Source organism: Rhinoderma darwinii, chromosome 3, assembly GCF_050947455.1.
Source record: "Rhinoderma darwinii isolate aRhiDar2 chromosome 3, aRhiDar2.hap1, whole genome shotgun sequence".
Lineage (NCBI taxonomy): Eukaryota > Metazoa > Chordata > Amphibia > Anura > Rhinodermatidae > Rhinoderma > Rhinoderma darwinii.
The window spans coordinates 368,778,656-368,792,363 of record NC_134689.1 but is presented as its reverse complement, the minus strand read 5'-3'; the positions used below and the strand labels follow the sequence as shown (position 1 = coordinate 368,792,363).

General features: G+C 47.9%; 1 long non-coding RNA gene across 1 annotated transcript in view; it reads left to right on the top strand.

Moving 5' to 3' along the window:
* Positions 1-12,190, top strand: part of LOC142748268 (uncharacterized) — an 85,655-nt gene extending 73,465 nt beyond the window's left edge. The window contains exon 3 of the long non-coding RNA XR_012882211.1: positions 12,129-12,190. This is a non-coding gene — a long non-coding RNA (uncharacterized LOC142748268). The remainder of the gene's footprint in view (positions 1-12,128) is intronic.
* Positions 12,191-13,708: the final 1,518 nt, after the last annotated feature.

Below are 13,708 nucleotides of genomic sequence, written 5' to 3'. Positions count from 1 at the left end.
CAGCTCGGCCTCCTGAGATGACGTTTCGTCTCATGTGACTGCTGCAGCCAATCAAAGCCTGCAGTGTCATTTCAGGAGGACTGGCTGTACCCAGAGCAGAGGGATGCTGGGTCGGACTGTCCCACCAGAGGATTCTCTGGTGTGAGCAAACTTTGACACAATGATGGGCCCAAAAGGTCTAGCCGAGGACAACCCCATTTGTATATGACTATATATGACTGTATGTGCAAAGATAACCAAGATTATGATACAAATCAAAGTGGACGTGCTCATTTTCTGTGTAGATGGAGAGTGGGCCCTCAGGAGATTTTTTTCTAGTGGGCCCAAGGCATTCCAGTCCGACGCTGGAGGGACACGTCGCTATGACAAAGGATAACGGGATAAGTATTAACTTTTTTTTCTACCAGTATTTCCGCAGCGGAGATTCCGCCCAAAAAACTGCACCACAATTTGGTGCGGTTTTTCTGGCGGTATTCTCTGCAGCTTCCATGACGTATATGCTGTGTGCTTATACGCATTGTATCCCGCTTGTGTGCACTTACCCTATAAGTTACATACATCTACCGTTCAGGAGGGGACGCCTCGCAGCAATTCAGCAATAATGTGAGAGGCCAATGTGTGACACCTCCATAAATAGGGAAACCGCCACTTATCTTTGATCAGTCACATTATCTCACCCATCCAGTATGATAAAGGCACTAACATAACACTAAAATGTGGCTATTGGGCAAATCTTCATTTTAACAATGAACTTGCTTACCTTATAAACTGCATAGAAAAATGCAACTGAGCAAATAATTGTATCCTGTGATTTCACACATAAGATCATGGAGTCATGCGAAACATAAGAGCCGCTGTTTGTGCAGAGACCGGATATTGCAGGTGTAATACTACATATATGCAAGAGCACATGTTGTACGTAGTAAATTCTTGTTTTACCTCAGTTATAACTTTTCCTTATAAAGTCAATAGGGAAAAACACCACAGAAATAAAGACTCAAAAAGTGCAGCAGTTTCCAAGAAACTAAATCCGGACACAAATCTGTAATGTCACCATTTTTCTGTTTGAGATAGAATAAATCATTTCCTTTCCACACACATATAAAAGCTTGTTGCTTTATTAAAAGAAACACAAAAGCAGTCATTGGTTAGAACCGAGCCCACCCTTGTCGTTTACTCAGTGGTATAAACCAGTTGGCAGCATCTGATTGGACAGTTTGAATGATACCTTCCTCAGAGTTCCACTGCACCAGCCATCTCCATAGAAATGCAGATGTAAGTTGAGCGGATAATAGACAGCGAGAGACACGAGGTCTGTGTAAGAGACGATGTTTATATATAACTGACCGCAAATATGGCAGGTACACAGTTGCCAACATTTGAATTTTTTTTCCAGGGACATTTAGGGTGTGGTGTCTTTGGTGGGTGTGCGAACAAAATGTCTGCACTAGTTTGGCCGACAATTACTATGGTGGCCGCTATGTCTCTGGTTATCCGGTTGTTTACAGGCAGGTGATGTCTCACTTTATCACTAGGGCTAGGCAAACTGTGCTGACCACTACTGGTAGCGTAAGAACCAGCGTAGATAGTGCCACACTCAGTACCCCTTGTAGATGGTGCCCCACACTGCCCCCAGAAGATATTGCCACACACTGCTCCCTGTAAATTGTACGAAAACACTGCTCTTTGTAGATGTTACGTCCATGGCCGGGGATCGCCGTTCTAACTCACCCCCTGATGATCCCGGCCATGGACACCTCTCTGCTCGGCGTCCTCCTCCCTCTGGCAGGCGCCGGCACTGTCTTCCGGGTCCTCGCGCCTTCCCCCGCAGGGCGCGCGCGCCCGCGCATGCACGGCCTTAAAGGGCCAGTACGCCTCCAGCTGCCAGTAATCAGCTATTAGCCCAAATGGCTGCTGGACTATAAAAATGAGCTCTGCCCACTGGTTCCTTGCCTGAGCGTTGTTGTATACCCTAGTCTGTCTTGCTAAAGGTCTCCCAGTGTTTTCCAGTTCCCAGTGTTGCCCGTTCCTGCTGCCTGTACCCTGTATCCCGTACTATCGTTACCTGCTGTAAAAGCCAAGTCGTGTCTTCCGCTGCATCCGCGGCGTCACCTGCTGTGAAAGCCAAGTCGTGCCTTCCCGCTGCATCCGCGGCGTCACCTGCTGTGAAAGCCAAGTCGTGATCCTGCCACTGTCTACTATTGCGTCAGGTACCCGTTTTGAACTATAGGCATTGTTTTGTACCTAGTTGGCCAGCTGCTACCCCGCTACGCGGTTCGGCCCAGTGGGTCCACACCCCGCGTCGTGACAGTACGCTCAGGCCCTGGACCCCGCTGGCCAAAGTCAAGAGTCTGTCATCCTCCCAAGCCATGCAGGCAGACCTACAGGATCTGCAAGCGCGACAGGATCAACTCATTGTGGCAGTAGACTCCATGGCGCAGCATCTTGGTGCACTAGTTTCTTCCGTCATCGCTCCTAGTGAGTCTCCTCCGATCAACCCTCCAGCTACACCTCCTGGCAGCTCCAGTTCGGACTCTCGGTTCTCGCTGCCATTGCCACCACGGTTTCATGGAGATGCAAGTTCGTGCAGGGGGTTCCTGAACCAATGCCAAATCCATTTCACTCTGCACGCCCAAGCATTTCCTTCGGACGGAGCCAGGATCGCCTTTATTGTATCCCTACTCGCCAGCAAGGCCCTGGCGTGGGCGAACCCAATCTGGGAACGACAGGGACCCGTGACCAGAGACTTCCTGGGGTTTGTGCGGTTGTTCCGTTCCGTATTTGAGGAGCCTGGACGAGCCTCATCGGCTGCTACTGTTATTTTTAACCTGCGACAGGAGGACGTCTCCGTGGGCGAATACACCATCCAGTTCCGGACTCTGGCAGGAGAATTGTCTTGGAATAATGAGGCCTTGGTAGCATCCTTCTGGCATGGCCTATCGCCTGAGATCAAAGACGAACTGGCTGCTCGAGATCTCCCAGCTGCCCTGGATGATCTGATTCAGCTGGCTAGCCGCGTGGACATAAGGCTCAGAGAGAGATCCCAAGAGATTCTTCAGGAGAGACGGCTTTCTAGACTGGCGCCCAACTTCCAGCAACCCCTCTTGCCCTGTTCTTCTGCTGCGTCCGAGGTCCCGATGCAGGTGGATCGGCTTAAACTGTCTGATCAGGAGAAACAGCGCAGGCGCACCTCTGGACTCTGTCTGTATTGCGGCCTCGCTGGCCATGTCGTGCGTCTGTGTCCCCAGAGGCCTAAGAAACCCCAATGTCTGGGATTGGTTGGAGAGAAAACCCTGGGCGCTACTGCACTTGATAGAGAATTCTCGTCCAAGCTGTTCATTCCTGTAACCATTGTCGCTGGCGGGAGACCTCATCCAGTCTCTGCCTACCTGGACTCTGGCTCCGCAGCCTATTTCATCTGTCGAGACCTTGTGGACCTCCTTCAGTTTCCAACTGTTTTGCTGGAGAGACCATTGATCGTTGCCTCGGTAGATGGACTGCCTTTGCCTGACCCAGTATTGTCTGTGACCAAGCCGTTGAGACTCCAGGTGGGAGCTCTTCATTCCGAGCACATCTCTCTGTATGTCCTGTCCAAGGCCGTCAACCCCGTGCTGCTGGGCTTGCCTTGGCTCCGTCTTCACGCCCCAGTCCTGAATTGGAACTCTGGAGAGGTTCTTCAGTGGGGCCCCAAGTGTCTAGACCGCTGTCTGGGTCATGTCCTTCCATCCCAGCCTTCTTCACCTCAGTCATTGTCTGGGCTACCTCCTTGTTACTCTCAGTTCGCTGATGTCTTCGACAAAAAGGAGGCAGAGATATTGCCACCACATCGAGAATACGACTTTCCTATCGACTTGATTCCTGACTCTTCTCCTCCTCGCGGTAGAGTATACCCTCTTTCCTTGCCAGAGACCCAGTCTATGTCGGCCTACATTAAAGAGAATCTAGAGAGGGGCTTCATACGAAAGTCTTCATCCCCGGCCGGAGCCGGGTTTTTCTTTGTCAAAAAGAAGGATGGATCCCTTCGACCCTGTATTGACTACCGGGGTCTCAATCAGATCACGGTGAAGAACAGGTACCCCTTGCCGTTGATTTCTGAGCTCTTTGATCGTATACGGGGGGCGAAAATTTTTTCCAAGCTTGACCTGCGGGGGGCCTACAATCTAATCCGGATCCGTCAGGGAGACTAGTGGAAGACTGCCTTTAACACACGTGATGGACACTACGAATATTTGGTCATGCCCTTCGGCCTGTGTAACGCTTTTAAGAATTTGTGAATGGCATATTTCGTGACCTCCTCTATGTCTGTGTTGTGGTGTACCTCGATGATATCTTGATATTTTCCCCAGATCTTGTGACTCATCAGGGCCATGTCCGCCAGGTGTTGCTTAGATTAAGAGAGAATCATCTCTACGCCAAGTTGGAGAAGTGTGTGTTCCAAGAAAAGTCTCTTCCCTTCCTGGGCTACATTGTCTCTGATCAGGGTCTCAAGATGGATCCTGAGAAGGTCAAGGCTGTCCTGGAGTGGCCACGTCCCCAAGGCTTAAGGGCCATACAACGCTTCCTGGGATTCGCCAACTTCTACAGACTATTCATCCCCAACTTCTCTTCTCTGACAGCTCCCATCTCCACCCTTACTAAAAAGGGTATGAATGCCAAAGTATGGACTCCAGAGGCGGAGATCGCATTTGAAACCTTAAAGAAAGCCTTCACGTCTGCCTCCATTCTGCACCATCTTGATGTGTCTCTGCAGTTTTCGTTAGAGGTGGACGCCTCCTCTATTGGTGCCGGGGCTCTATTGTACCAGAGGGGTTCGAAAGGCAAGACGGTGGTATGTGGTTACTACTCCAAGCTGTTTTCTTCTGCAGAGCGCAACTACTCGATTGGGGACCGGGAGTTACTGGCCATCAAGATGGCTCTGCAGGAATGGAGACACCTACTGGAAGGCGCAGCTCATCCTATCCTGGTCTTCACGGACCGCAAGAACTTGACCTATCTACAGACGGCTCAACGACTGAATCCTCGTCAAGCCAGATGGTCATTGTTTTTTGCACGGTTCCAGTTCGAACTCCACTACCGACCTGCCGACAAGAATGTGAGGGCCGATGCCTTGTCTAGGTCTTTTGAAACAGAGGACACTGTGGAGCCCACAGAATATTATCGATCCCTCCTGCATCTACCCTGTCAACCCTCTGCAGGTTAGAGGCATTCCCCCAGGAAAAACTTTCGTACGGCTGGCAGACAGAGGAAGAATCCTTCGCTGGGGTCACTGTTCCAAGCTGGCAGGACATGCGGGTGCCCGTAAGACCCGAGACCTGATTGCCCGTCAGTTCTGGTGGCCCGCGCTGCCCAAAGACGTCATAGACTTTGTCTCCTCCTGTACGGTGTGTGCAGCCAACAAGGGTTCCCACTCCAGACCAGCCGGTCTGCTCCAACCACTGCCGGTGCCCGAGGCCCCCTCGCGGCATATTGCTATGGATTTTGTTACGGATCTGCCTCCCTCTGCAGGATGCAGTGTGATCTGGGTGGTGGTGGATCGTTTTTCAAAGATAGCTCATTTTGTTCCCCTGACTGGCCTGCCTTCTGCCGCTCGACTGGCTGACCTCTTCATGCAACACATCTTCCGTCTGCTTGGATTACCTCTGCATATTGTCTCGGATCGAGGGGTCCAGTTCACCTCTAAGTTCTGGAGAGCACTCTGTGGCCTACTCGGGGTAAAGTTGGACTTCTCCTCAGCTTATCACCCTCAGTCCAATGGGCAAGTTGAGAGGATTAATCAAATTATGGAGAACTACCTACGGCACTTTGTTTCCAGAAGACATGATGACTGGGTGCAGCTGCTTCCGTGGGCGGAGTTCTCTTATAATAACCATACCAGTGAGTCCACCACTTCCAGTCCGTTCTTTATAGTCTATGGCCAACATCCTCGAATACCCCTGCCCGGCTCTACTATGTCTCAGGTGCCTGCAGCCGATTCTACCTTCAGGAACTTTTTGCAAATATGGCAGCAGACACGGTCTTCTATTCTGCTGGCGGTGGACCGCATGAAGAGAAAGGCAGACACTAGAAGACGAGAACCTCCCCAGTTTCTTCCAGGTACAAAGGTCTGGCTGTCTTCCAGGAATATCCGGCTGAGGGTGCCATCTTGCAAGTTTGCCCCCAGGTTCCTTGGACCCTTCGAGATTCTGCTGCAGATCAATCCTGTGTCGTACAAGCTTCGACTGCCTCCTACCCTCAAGATCCCTAATTCCTTCCACGTCTCCTTGCTAAAACCCGTGGTTCTAAACCGCTACTCCAGGACTCCTAGTTCCGCAGTGGCTCCTGACAGTTCATCCGGAACTTTTGAAGTGAGGGAGATCCTGGCCACCAAGAAAGTAGGAGGCAGGACATTTTACTTCGTGGATTGGAGGGGATTTGGTCCAGAGGAGAGGTCTTGGGAGCCAGAGGAGAATATCGATGCCCCGGTCCTCGTGAAGAAATTTCTTTCCCGCTCTGGTCCCAAGAGGAGGGGGCGTAAGAGGGGGGATACTGTTACGTCCATGGCCGGGGATCGCCGTTCTAACTCACCCCCTGACGATCCCGGCCATGGACACCTCTCTGCTCGGCGTCCTCCTCCCTCTGGCAGGAGCCGGTACTGTCTTCCGGGTCCTCGCGCCGTTCCCCGCAGGGCGCGCGCGCCCACGCGTGCACGGCCTTAAAGGGCCAGTACGCGTCCAGCTGCCAGTAATCAGCTATTAGCCCAAATGGCTGCTGGACTATAAAAATGAGCTCTGCCCACTGGTTCCTTGCCTGAGCGTTGTTGTATACCCTAGTCTGTCTTGCTAAAGGTCTCCCAGTGTTTTCCAGTTCCCAGTGTTGCCCGTTCCTGCTGCCTGTATCCCGTACTATCGTTACCTGCTGTAAAATCCAAGTCGTGTCTTCTGCCGCATCCGCGGCGTCACCTGCTGTGAAAGCCAAGTCGTGCCTTCCCGCTGCATCCGCGGCGTCACCTGCTGTGAAAGCCAAGTCGTGCCTTCCCGCTGCATCCGCGGCGTCACCAGCTGTGAAAGCCAAGTCGTGATCCTGCCACTGTCTACTATTGCGTCAGGTACCCGTTTTGAACTATAGACATTGTTTTGTACCTAGTTGGCCAGCTGCTACCCCGCTACGCGGTTCGGCCCAGTGGGTCCACAACCCGCGTCGTGACAGTAGATAATTTCACAGTGCCGCCTGTAGATAGTGCCCCAGTGCCCCCTGTAGATAATACCACAATACCCTCTGTAGATAGTGCCACACAGCCCCCCTGTAGATGGCGCCACACAGACCCCATGTAGATGACGCCACACACCCCCTGTAGATGACGCCACACACATCCCCTGTAGATGACGCCGCACACACACCCTGTAGCCTGTACATGACGCTGCATATACCCCCTGTAGATGGCGCCTCACACACCCCCTGTGGATGATGCCGCGCACACCCCCTGTTTATGATGATGCCGCGCACAGCCCCTGTGGATGATGATGCCACGCACAGCCCCTGTGGATAATGCCGCGGACACACCCCAGCATTTTGGCTGTCATTGGAGCATTGTGGCTGTAATGATTTGTTAATTTAGGAGAGCAAAGAATAAAAATAAATTTTACTCGGAAAGCCCAGAAAGAGTTGTACAGGCTCAATAGAAAGTCCGTACACAGCTCGCTAAGCTTTCCGAGAAAAGCTGATCAGAAACTAAGCGACAAAGCCCGCCCGAGTTCTTCTTTCGCTTTGTACGTTTTAGCGATCGGTGGGGGTCTGAGTGCTCAGACCACCACTGATCAATAGTTCTGATATGCTACTGAAATGTGTAAAGTTTTTTTACACATTAAATGCTGATAAAATTCCTATAGAATGTATTATCATGAAGTAAAGTAGGTGTGATAGAAATAGTTCATTCACTTTTGAGAATAAAATGATTTTGAGTTGGACTAAGCTGGTCAGATGCGGTTTGGTTGAGTTATTCTTGATTTAAAGAGGCTCTGTCACCAGATTTTGCAACCCCTATCTGCTATTGCAGCAGATAGGCGCTGCAATGTAGATTACAGTAACGTTTTTATTTTTAAAAAACGAGCATTTTTGGCCAAGTTATGACCATTTTTGTAGTTATGCAAATGAGGCTTGCAAAAGTCCAAGTGGGTGTGTTTAAAAGTAAAAGTCCAAGTGGGCGTGTATTATGTGCGTACATCGGGGCGTTTTTAATACTTTTACTAGCTGGGCGCTCTGATGAGAAGTATCATCCACTTCTCTTCAGAACGCCCAGCTTCTGCCTGATCACTGCTGTGACGTCACTCACAGGTCCTGCATCGTGTCAGACGAGCGAGGACACATTGTCACCTGAGGCTACAGTTGATTCTGCAGCAGCATCAGCGTTTGCAGGTAAGTAGCTACATCGACTTACCTGCTAACGCCGAGGCTGCTGCAGAATCAACTGAAGCCTCTGGTGCCGATGTGTCCGACACGATGCAGGACCAGTGAGTGACGTCACAGATCTGCACTGCCAGAAGCTGGGCGTTCTGAAGAGAAGTGGATGATACTTCTCATCAGAGCGCCCAGCTAGTAAAAGTATTAAAAACGCCCCGATGTACGCACATAATACACGCCCAGTTGGACTTTTACTTTTAAACACACCCACTTGGACTTTTGCAAGCCTCATTTGCATAACTACAAAAATGGTCATAACTTGGCCAAAAATGCTCGTTTTTTAAAAATAAAAACGTTACTGTAATCTACATTGCAGCGCCTATCTGCTGCAATAGCAGATAGGGGTTGCAAAATCTGGTGACAGAGCCTCTTTAATAATTCCTTTGTCGAATGACAATGACATTTCCAAGCCCAGTATATTTTGTTTGTCAGTATGTTACACAATCTTTCTGGTTATCAGCAGTGTTCATGAAACTTCCCTAAATTAAAGGGAATGTGTCGCGAATTAAAAAATTTAGTAAGTTACTTATTTGTATTATATTTTTTAAGGCTTTTTTGCTGTATTTTTTTTTCTTCCACAAGGTGGAAAGTATTAAAAATACAATTTTAATGTGACATGTTTTCCTATGTTGGCCACCAGGGGGAGCACTTCCCAAAATTACAGCAAGGGGGATCAGGCAATGCAACCTGACTTACAGCTGCTGTAAATGTGGGAGGGAGACTCACCCGCTCTCTATTTTTGGCTACAAGCCAAGAAAAGGTGTCTTCAATTTGCTAAGCAGTGTCCAGCTCCCATTTTGGGAGTATTTTTGGCAGAAGCTACAGGACAGACCAAGAGGCCGCCCCAGTGCCCGACCATAACTACAGATGGTCGGATACTGGATCGTACCCGGCTCTTCCCGATATCCCTGGTGGCGGTGGGTACCGTAGTAATAATGGTGGGTTAGTGCCAGCTTTTTCTACTGGTTAACACTAAGCCCTGCCTTAGTAATGGACGTCATCAAACAGACAACTGCCATTACTAAGGTGGTAATAAAGTATTAAAAAAAACAGAGACATAAGAAAATCATTTTTTATTGAAAGAAAAATTCCCACGCAACCCTCTTTCGACATCTTATTTAAAAGAAAAAAAAGAAGATCATCGAAGTAGTCCAACGAATCTACGACGAAGTCCAAACGGTCAAGTGGAACCTGCAAAACAAAAAAATAACAGTTAATAATATGCTGCAGTTTCTTCTTTCCTTGCTTCTACTGTGAATCGCCATGTAGTTACACGGCAGCTCACAGTAGGAGCAAGGAATGACGGAGCAGCAGTGCTCGCCGCTGATCCTTCAAAACAGCCGCCAATCAGCTGTTTTGAAGGAACAGAGGCGAGCACCATTGCTCCATAGAGTGCCCCCCCACACGCACACTAAACCCCCCCCCCCCACAAACTTGCAACCGCGCCACACGCAAAACCATGCACACACACACCTTACCTGCATGTTTGGGGTGTGTGTGAATGTGGGGGAGGTGCTCGACGGAGCAGCGGTGCTCGCGGCTGATCCTTCAAAACAGTTGATATGCGGCTGCGAAGGATCAGCGGCGTTCGTGTGCAGCTGATCCTGAATAGACGCCAATCAGCTGTTTTGAAGGAACTGTGGCAAGCACTGCTGCTCCGTCGAGCGCCCCCCCCCATACACAAACCCCCCCAAACATGCAACCGCACCAAACACAGACCCCAACACACACAAAATCCCCCCCCCCATGCACACACACACAAACTTCCCTGCACGCACATGCACACACATGCACGCGCACACACACCTTACCTAAATGTTTGGGGGGGTTTGTGTGTGGAGGGGGGCACTCGACGGAGCAGAGGTACTCGCCGCTGATCCTTCAAAACAGCTGATAGGCGACTGTGAAGGATCAGCGACGCTCGGGTGCCGCTGATCCTTCATAGTCGCCAATCAGCTTGTTTGAAGGAACAGCGGCGAGCACAAACAAATCCCCCAAAACATGAAACCGCGCCAGATCCCCACACACACACACAAACCTCCCCCCCCCCACACACACACACGAACAATCCCCACGCGCTCACACGTACACACGTTACCGGCAGCTGGTCTTCTCCAAAGTGGCGCCGTCTTTCCCCCTACAAGCCAGCTTCTCTGCTGGGTCGCTCTGAACTGAGCATGCGCATTACAATGCGAGACGGCAGAAGCACAGTATGTAACAATCGGCTCCCGTTCGTTATGCCCTATAGCTGCCATATTTCATCTGTGTATGTGTCGTTAAGCGACAGGTCAGCGACATATCAGCCCCCAGTGAATTAAAAAAGTGTTAACCCCTTACAGTCGTGAACAATTATCAGATTTTAATTTTCATTTTTTCCTCCCCACTTTCCAAAAGCCATAACTTTTTAATTTTTCCGTCGATATAGTCCTATGAGGGCTTGATTTTTGTGGGACGAGTTGTAGTTTTTCGTTGCACCATTTATTGTGCCATATAATGTACTAGGAAACAGGAAAAAGATTATTTGTGGGGTAGAAAATGAAAAACACATGGATTCCTCCATTGTTTTTTGCGCTTCATTTTTATGGAATTCACCTTTCAATTAAAATATGTTAACTTTTTTCTGTGTGTCAATACGATTACGGCGATACTAAATATATATAGTTTTTTCTATGCTTTACTACTTTTACAAGGAAAAAATTAAGCGTAAAAAAAATAAAAATTATTTTGTATTGCCAAATTCTGAGAGCCATAACTTTTTTATTTTTCCGTCTATTAAGTGGTATGAGGGCTTATTTTTTGCGGGTCTAAGCTGTAGTTTTTAATGCTACAATCTTTGGAGTACATGTAAGATTTTGTACACTTTTCATTACATTTTTTGTGGGAGATGAGGTGACCAAAAAATATCAATTCTGGCATTTACATTTTTTGTTTTTTACGGCGTACATCGTACGGGTTAAATAAGAATATATTGTAATAGTTCAGACCTTTACGGATGCGGCGATACCAATTATTTTTATTTTTTTTTCCAATGCTTTAGTGGGTAAATGCGAAAAGTGTTTTTTTTTTTTACTTATAATATTTTTTTTTTATTACATTAAAAAAAATACTTTATTTTACTAATTTTTTTTTTATTAGTCCCCTCTAGGGGACTTCAACTAGCGATCCACTATAAGCTATAGCCGTCCAAAATTTTGCATGCTCCGTTAGACTTCTATGGGTGAGTCCGTGCCGCAATTGCAGACAGGAATAGGATATGTTCTATATTTTGCTTTTTAGTTCTACGGCCCGGACACACATCCGTAAATATACTTAAAGGTGTCCGTGGCCAATAGAAATTTGTGGGTCACCAGATTATCCTTAATTATGGATTTGTAATTACAGATAGAAACTTTGGTCATATGCAAGGGGCCTCATTTAGGGGTTTTGCTCAGAGCCAAATACATGCTACTTGTGGCTTCTTGAGGCTTCTGGTCAGGATGGGGTGGTCTGTGCATCCTCTTGCATTGTAAGACTTGAGGTGGGATCTCTAGTTTGACTCCTCAGAAGGTATCCCAGAAAGGGTTTGATTGCCCCTTATGAAATAATTTTTGTTTTATCAGAAACTAGGCACAGTAACATCTCTTTACTGATCCAATACATCTATAGCATATACCAGGAACGTATTATCACATCTCTTTCTTTCTTTTTTCTAGGTGTCTATTTGAAAGTGAAGATAAGCGAGATATGGAATTCTCCAGTCAGCGGCAATAGGGGAATCAAATGACTGGTAATTAATATTATTATTAATTACTGATAAATATCAGGCTAGTTTCTAGCTCTGGACTTTTAGAGGTGTGGTAATCCCTTCCTGGTATATAAGGATATATGTCTAGTAGTACATATATTGGCTATAGATATGTAAGGGCATTGTAAATGCCTTTGTGTTCTACACATGGTTGGGCTGCATTTGACTTTCCAACATACACATTCATCACCATCTCCACTTCCCCAATGGGAAATTTTTGGCTGGCATGGAGGGTATTGTGGCTGGCATAGGGAGAATTGAGGGCATAGGGTCTGTCCTCGCGGAATTGTAATTAGCATTGCAGACATTGTTGCTGTAATACGATGCATTCCGTGATTGTTGTTGTCAGAGGACATTGTGGCTTTTATGGTAACATCGTGACTGGGAATTAGGGATAGTGTGGCTGTCATGAGGACATTGTGACTTTTTTGGAGGCATTGTGATATTTGTGTTGGGATTGTGACTGGTAAAGTGAACAATGAGAGCATTGTGACTTAGTTGGAGATGTGGTATTAAAATGGGCATTGTGTTTGGGAATGTGGTAGTTGTCATGAGAGCATTTTGTTTGTCTTGGGGCATTATTAAGAGGCAATAAGTGAATTGTGGTTGCCATGGTTGTATTCCGAATGGCTAAGAGGGCATGGAGAGTAATGTGGCTGTCTTTGAGGGACTTGTGGCTGTAATAGAGATATTGTGGCTGGGATAAGGGACATTGTGGATGTCATGTGGCATAGTGGCTCTCATGAGTGCATTGTTGCATGAATGGGAGCCATTGTGGCTGGTATTTGGCTATTTGGAAAAGACATATAGCCGGTGTCATGTGGACATTGTAACTGTCCTCGCGGAATTGTAATTAGCATTGAAGGTATTGTTGCTGTCATTAGATGGCATTGTGACTTAGTTGGAGATGTGGTATTAAAATGGGCATTATGTTTGGGAAAGTGGTAGTTGTCATGAAATCATTTTGTTTGTCTTGGGGCATTATGGTTCTCTTAAGAGGCAATAAGTGAATTGTGGTTGTCTTGGTTGTATTCCGAATGGCTAAGGGGGCATTAAGGATAATGTGGCTGGCATTGTGGGACTTGTGGCTGTAATAGAGCTATTGTAGCTGGGATAAGGGACATTGTAGATGTCATGGGGGGCATAGTGGCTCTTATGAGTGCATTGTTGCTTGAATGGGAGCCATTGTGGCTGGTATTTGGCTATTTGGATAAGATATATAGTGGGTGTTCTGTGGGCATTGCTTCTTGCATTAGGGGCATTGTGCGTAGAATGGGGGCAATCTAGTTGGAATAGGGCTATTAATGGCATTGTGAAAGGCATGGAGGGCATTGTGCCATTTCTTCATTTTCGTTGGCAAAAGGGGAATTGAGAACATTGTGGCTGTAATGGAGATATTGTGCCTGGGCTCAGGGACAGTGTGGCAGACATGTGGGCATAATGGCTCCAGAGGAACACTGTGGCTGGCACGTGGGCATTGCTGCCATA